The sequence below is a fragment of the Primulina tabacum genome, chromosome 10 (assembly GCF_025594145.1).
Source record: "Primulina tabacum isolate GXHZ01 chromosome 10, ASM2559414v2, whole genome shotgun sequence".
Classification (NCBI taxonomy): domain Eukaryota; kingdom Viridiplantae; phylum Streptophyta; class Magnoliopsida; order Lamiales; family Gesneriaceae; genus Primulina; species Primulina tabacum.
Genome location: NC_134559.1, coordinates 37913660 through 37920399, shown reverse-complemented (window position 1 = coordinate 37920399; position 6740 = coordinate 37913660). Strand labels below are relative to the sequence as shown.

At 44.3% G+C, this 6740-nt stretch overlaps 6 non-coding genes and 3 pseudogenes across 6 annotated transcripts; all 9 read left to right on the top strand.

The window, feature by feature from the left end:
- The first annotated feature begins 17 nt into the window (after positions 1 to 17).
- Positions 18 to 134, top strand: LOC142514235 (5S ribosomal RNA). Its single transcript, XR_012810139.1, has one exon. It is a non-coding gene; the product is annotated as a 5S ribosomal RNA (ribosomal RNA).
- Positions 135 to 815: 681 nt separating this feature from the next.
- Positions 816 to 931, top strand: LOC142508311 (5S ribosomal RNA). Its single transcript, XR_012806531.1, has one exon. It is a non-coding gene; the product is annotated as a 5S ribosomal RNA (ribosomal RNA).
- Positions 932 to 1607: 676 nt separating this feature from the next.
- On the top strand, positions 1608 to 1727 carry LOC142512786 (5S ribosomal RNA; annotated as a pseudogene).
- A 680-nt stretch (positions 1728 to 2407) lies between these two features.
- Positions 2408 to 2527, top strand: LOC142515536 (5S ribosomal RNA). The gene has a single exon (XR_012811377.1). It is a non-coding gene; the product is annotated as a 5S ribosomal RNA (ribosomal RNA).
- Positions 2528 to 3213: 686 nt separating this feature from the next.
- Positions 3214 to 3331, top strand: LOC142508703 (5S ribosomal RNA). Its single transcript, XR_012806907.1, has one exon. It is a non-coding gene; the product is annotated as a 5S ribosomal RNA (ribosomal RNA).
- Positions 3332 to 4016: 685 nt separating this feature from the next.
- LOC142514836 (5S ribosomal RNA) lies at positions 4017 to 4135 on the top strand. The gene has a single exon (XR_012810713.1). It is a non-coding gene; the product is annotated as a 5S ribosomal RNA (ribosomal RNA).
- A 684-nt stretch (positions 4136 to 4819) lies between these two features.
- On the top strand, positions 4820 to 4939 carry LOC142512696 (5S ribosomal RNA; annotated as a pseudogene).
- A 676-nt stretch (positions 4940 to 5615) lies between these two features.
- On the top strand, positions 5616 to 5737 carry LOC142511648 (5S ribosomal RNA; annotated as a pseudogene).
- A 683-nt stretch (positions 5738 to 6420) lies between these two features.
- LOC142514808 (5S ribosomal RNA) lies at positions 6421 to 6539 on the top strand. Its single transcript, XR_012810685.1, has one exon. It is a non-coding gene; the product is annotated as a 5S ribosomal RNA (ribosomal RNA).
- Positions 6540 to 6740: the final 201 nt, after the last annotated feature.

Here is a 6740-nt window from a genome sequence, read left to right as displayed (position 1 = left end):
ACATCCCACTCAATGTCGGGTGCGATCATACCAGCACTAATGCACCGGATCCCATCAGAACTCCGAAGTTAAGCGTGCTTGGGCGAGAGCAGTACTAGGATGGGTGACCCCTGGAAGTCCTCGTGTTGCACCCTTTTTCGTGTTTTTCTATTTTTGATTACTTGTTGACAGACGATTTTCGGCTCAAATCATCTGAATCTCGATCGGGACCAGATAAGACATGTGAAATGAAAGTAGCTCGGGCACTGCCGGATTTGGACAAAATTGTAGGCTAATTTGATTGTAAACGGGCAAACGGACGAGACTCATTACTACGCAATGAGCTGACGAGATTTTAGCCGAATTCCTTCTCTAAGACCCTCTAATTTGCGATTTACCGCTTCTGTTAAGCTTTCGTTTCCTCGAGAAATCCGCTTAGGAAGTTCGAAATTCGATTCCGGTTCCATTTTATCGTATCCCAGGCATAATAATAGCTTTACACTTTTTCGTTTTCCTTCTATTTTTTTTTCTATTTTCTGGGAACATTTATCGATTTTTGTTGTCGTGAGCCGGTTCTGTGCGGAAGGGTATGACGCAGATTACTCCGGAGACGGTTAACTATTAAAAACAATTATTTCGACTGTTTTATCCATAATTTACGTAAACGATCGCGACACGAGGTCTTCCCAGGGAGGTCACCCATCCTACCTCTGCCATCGCGCCAGAACGCTTAACTTCGTGGTTATGATTGGGCGAGAGCAGTGCCGCGTGTTGTCCATCGCCGCCCGCTCCACACGTACTCGAGGGATATAAGAATAAACATCCCACTCAATGTCGGGTGCGATCATACCCACTAATGCACCGGATCCCATCAGAACTCCGAAGTTAAGCGTGCTTGGGCGAGAGCAGTACTAGGATGGGTGACCCCTGGGAAGTCCTCGTGTTGCACCCTTTTTCGTGTTTTTTATTTTTGATTACTTGTTGACAGACGATTTTCGGCTCAAATCATCTGAATCTCGATCGGACCAGATAAGACATGTGAAATGAAAGTAGCTCGGGCACTGCCGGATTTGGACAAAATTGTAGGCTAATTTGATTGTAAACGGGCAAACGGACGAGACTCATTACTACGCAATGAGCTGACGAGATTTTAGCCGAATTCCTTCTCTAAGACCCTCTAATTTGCGATTTACCGCTTCTGTTAAGCTTTCGTTTCCTCGAGAAATCCGCTTAGGAAGTTCGAAATTCGATTCCGGTTCCATTTTATCGTATCCCAGGCATAATAATAGCTTTACATTCGTTATTTCCTTCTTCTTATTTTTTTTCTATTTTCTGGGAACATTTATCGATTTTTGTTGTCGTGAGCCGGTTCTGTGCGGAAGGGTATGACGCAGATTACTCCGGAGACGGTTAACTATTAAAAACAATTATTTCGACTGTTTTATCCATAATTTACGTAAACGTCGCGACACGAGGTCTTCCAGGGAGGTCACCCATCCTACTCTGCCATCGCGCCAGAACGCTTAACTTCGTGGTTATGATTGGGCGAAGCAGTGCCGCGTGTTGTCCATCGCCGCCCGCTCCACACGTACTCGAGGGATATAAGAATAAACATCCCACTCAATGTCGGGTGCGATCATAACAGCACTAATGCACATGATCCCATCAGAACTCTGAAATCAAGCGTGCTTGGGAGAGAGCAGTACTAGGATGGGTTGACACTCCTGGGAGTCCTCGTGTTGCACACCTTTTTTCGGGTTTTTCTATTTTGATTACTTGTTGACAGACGATTTTCGGCTCAAATCATCTGAATCTCGATCGGGGACCAGATAAGGACATGTGAAATGAAAGTAGCTCGGGCACTGCCGGATTTGGACAAAATTGTAGGCTAATTTGATTGTAAACGGGCAAACGGACGGGACTCATTACTACGCAATGAGCTGACGAGATTTAAGCCGAATTCCTTCTCTAAGACCCTCTAATTTGCGATTTACCGCTTCTGTTAAGCTTTCATTTCATCGAGAAATCCGCTTAGGAAGTTCGAAATTCGATTCCGGTTCCATTTTATCGTATCCCAGGCCTAATAATAGCTTTACATTCGTTATTTCCTTCTTCTTATTTTTTTTTCTATTATCTGGGAACATTTATCGATTTTTGTTGTCGTGAGCCGGTTCTGTGCGGAAGGGCAGATTACTCCGGAGACGGTTAACTAATTTAAAACAATTATTTCGACTGTTTTATCCATAATTTACGTAAACGATCGCGACACGAGGTCTTCTCAGGGAGGTCACCCATACTACCTCTGCCATCGCGCCAAAACGCTAAACTTCGTGGTTATGATTGGGCGAAAGCAGTGCCGCGTGTTGTCCATCGCCGCCCGCTCCACACGTACTCGAGGGATATAAGAATAAACATCCCACTCAATGTCGGGTGCGATCATACCAGCACTAATGCACCGGATCCCATCAGAACTCCGAAGTTAAGCGTGCTTGGGCGAGAGCAGTACTAGGATGGGTGACCCCCTGGGTAGTTCCTCGTGTTGCACATTTTTTCGTGTTTTTCTAGTTTTGATTACTTGTTGACAGACGATTTTCGGCTCAAATCATCTGAATCTCGATCGGGACCAAATAAGACATGTGAAATGAAAGTAGCTCGGGCACTGTCGGATTTGGACAAAATTGTAGGCTAATTTGATTGTAAACGGGCAAACGGACGAGACTCATTCTACGCAATGAGCTGACGAGATTTAAGCCGAATTCCTTCTCTAAGACCCTCTAATTTGCGATTTACCGCTTCTGTTAAGCTTTCATTTCATCGAGAAATCCGCTTAGGAAGTTCGAAATTCGATTCCGGTTCCATTTTATCGTATCTCAGGCATAATAATAGCTTTACATTCGTTGATTCCTTCTTCTTATTTTTTTTTCTATTTTCTGTGAACATTTATCGATTTTTGTTGTCGTTAGGCGGTTCTGTGCGGAAGGGTATGACGCAGATTACTCCGGAGACGGTTAACTCATTAAAAACAATTATTTTCGACTGTTTTATCCATAATTTACGTAAACGGTCGCGAACGAGGTCTTCCCAGGGAGGTCACCCATCCTAGCCTCTGCCCATCGCGCCAGAACGCTTAACTTCATGGTTTATGATTGGGCGAGAGCAGTTGCCGCGTGTTGTCCATCGCCGCCGCTCCACACGTACGCGAGGGATATAAGAATAAACATCCCACTCAATGTCGGGTGCGATCATACCAGCACTAATGCACCTGATCCCATCAGAACTCCGAAGTAAGCGTGCTTGGGCGCGAGCAGTACTAGGATGGGTGACACCCTGAGAAGTCCTCGTGTTGCACCCTTTTTCGTGTTTTTCTATTTTTTGATTACTTGTTGACAGACGATTTTCGGCTCAAATCATCCGAATCTCGATCGGGACCAGATAAGACATGTGAAATGAAAGTAGCTCGGGCACTGCCGATTTGGACAAAATTGTAGGCTAATTTGATGTAAACGGGCAAACGGACGAGACTCATTACTACGCAATGAGCTGACGAGATTTTAGCCGAATTCCTTCTCTAAGACCCTCTAATTTGCGATTTACCGCTTCTGTTAAGCTTTCATTTCATCGAGAAAATCCGCTTAGGAAGTTCGAAATTCGATTCTGGTTCCATTTTATCGTATCCCAGGCTAATAATAGCTTTACATTCGTTATTTCCTTCTTCTTATTTTTTTTTCTATTTTCTGGGAACATTTATCGATTTTTGTTGTCGTGAGCCGGTTCTGTGCGGAAGGGTATGACGCAGATTACTCCGGAGACTGGTTAACTAATTTAAAACAATTTATTTCGACTGTTTTATCCATAATTTACGTAAACGATCGCGACACGAGGTCTTCCAGGGAGGTCACCCATCCTACCTCTGCCATCGCGCCAGAACGCTTAACTTCGTGGTTATGATTGGGCGAAAGCAGTGCCGCGTGTTGTCCATCGCCGTCCGCTCCACACGTACTCGAGGGATATAAGACTAAAACATCCCACTCAATGTCGGGTGCGATCATACCAGCACTAATGCACCGGATCCCATCAGAACTCCGAAGTTAAGTATGCTTGGGCGAGAGCAATACTAGGATGGGTGACCCCCTGGGAAGTCCTTGTGTTGCACCCTTTATCGTGTTTTTCTATTTTTGATTACTTGTTGACAGACGATTTTCGGCTCAAATCATCTGAATCTCGATCGGGACCAAATAATACCTGTAAAATGAAAGTAGCTCGGGCACTGCCGGATTTGGACAAAATTGTAGGCTAATTTGATTGTAAACGGGCAACCGGACGAAACTCATTACTACGCAATGAGCTGACGAGATTTTAGCCGAATTCCTTCTCTAAGACCTTCTAATTTGCGATTAAACGCTTCTGTTAAGCTTTCGTTTCCTCGAGAAATCCGCTTAGGAAGTTTGAAATTCGATTCCGGTTCCATTTTATCGTGTCCCAGGCATAATAATAGCTTTACATTCGTTATTTCCTTCTTCTTATTTTTTTTCTATTTTCTTGGAACATTTATCGATTTTTGTTGTCGTGCGCCGGTTCTGTGCGGAAGGGTATGACGCAGATTACTCCGGAGATGTTTAACTAATTAAAAATAATTATTTCGACTGTTTTATCCATAATTTACGTAAACGATCGCGACACGAGGTCTTCCCAGGGAGGTCACCCATCCTACCTCTGTCATCGCGCCAGAACGCTTAACTTCGTGGTTATGATTGGGCGAGAGCAGTGCCGCGTGTTGTCCATCGCCAGCCCGCTCCACACGTACTCGAGGGATATAAGAAATAAACATCCCACTCAATGTGGGTGCGATCATACCAGCACTAATGCACATGATCCCATCAGAATTCCGAAATCAAGCGTGCTTGGGAGAGAGAGCAGTACTAGGATGGGTGACCTCTGGGAAGTCCTCGTGTTGCCACCCTTTTTCGGGTTTTTCTATTTTGATTACTGTTGACAGACGATTTTCGGCTCAAATCTTCTGAATCTCGATCGGGACCAGATAAGACATGTGAAATGAAAGTAGCTCGGGCACTGCCGGATTTGGACAAAATTGTAGGCTAATTTGATTGTAAACGAGGCAAACGGACGAGACTCATTACTACGCAATGAGATGACGAGATTTTGTGCCGAATTCTTCTCTAAGCCCCTCTAATTTGCGATTAAACGCTCTGTTAAGCTTTCGTTTCCTCGAGAAATCCGCTTAGAAGTTCCAAAATTCGATCCGGTTCAATTTTATCATATCCCAGGTATAATAATAGCTTTACATTCGTTGATTCCTTCTTCTTATTTTTTTTCTATTTCTGGGAACATTTATCGATTTTTGTTGAGTGAGCCGTTCTGTGCGGAGGGTATGACGCAGATTACTCCGGAGACGGTTAACTACTTTAAACAATTATTTCGACTATTTTATCCATAATTTAAGTAACGATCGCGACCCGAGGTCTTCCCCTAGGGAGGTCACCATACTACCTCTGCCATCGCGCCAGAACGCTTAACTTCGTGGTTATGATTGGGCGAAAGCAGTGCCGCGTGTTGTCCATCGCCGCCCGCTCCACACGTACTTGAGGGATATAAGAATAAACATCCCACTCAATGTCGTGTGCCAATCATACCAGCACTAATGCACCGGATCCCATCAGAACTTTGAAGTGAAGCGTGCTTGGGCGAGAGCAGTACTAGGATGGGTGACCCCCGGGGAAGTCTCCTTGTGTTGCATCTTTTTTCGTGTTTTTTTATTTTTGATTACTTGTTGACAGACGATTTTCGGCTTAAATCATCTGAATCTCGATCGGGACCAAATAAGACATGTGAAATGAAAGTAGCTCGGGCACTGCCGGATTTGGACAAAATTGTAGGCTAATTTGATTGTAAACGGACAAACGGACGAGACTCATTACTACGCAATGAGCTGACGAGATTTTAGCCGAATTCCTTCTCTAAAACCCTCTAATTTGCGATTTACCGCTTCTGTTAAGCTTTCGTTTCCTCGAGAAATCCGCTTAGGAAGTTCGAAATTCGATTCCGGTTCCATTTTATCGTATCCCAGGCATAATAATAGCTTTACATTCGTTATTTTCTTCTTCTTATTTTTTTTCTATTTTCTGGGAACATTTATCGATTTTTGTTGTCGTGCGCCGGTTCTGTGCGGAAGGGTATGACGCAGATTACTCCGGAGATGGTTAACTAATTAAAAACAATTTTTTCGACTGTTTTATCCATAATTTACGTAAACGATCGTGACACGAGGTCTTCCCAGGGAGGTCACCCATCCTACCTCTGCCATCGAGCCAGAATGCTTAACTTCGTGGTTATGATTGGGCGAGAGCAGTGCCGCGTGTTGTCCAGCGCCACCTGCTCCACACGTACTTGAGGGATATAAGAATAAACATCCCACTCAATGTCGGGTGCGATCATACCAGCACTAATGCACCGGATCCCATCAGAACTCTGAAGTCAAGCTTGCTTGGGCGAGAGGAGTACTAGGATGGGTGACCTCCTAGGAAGTTCTCGTGTTGCACCCCTTTTCGGGTTTTTCTATTTTTGATTACTTGTTGACAGACGATTTTCGGCTCAAATCATCTGAATCTCGATCGGGACCAGATAAGACATGTGAAATGAAAGTAGCTCGGGCACTGCCGGATTTGGACAAAATTGTAGGCTAATTTGATTGTAAACGAGCAAACGGACGAGACTCATTACTACGCAATGAGCTGACGAGATTT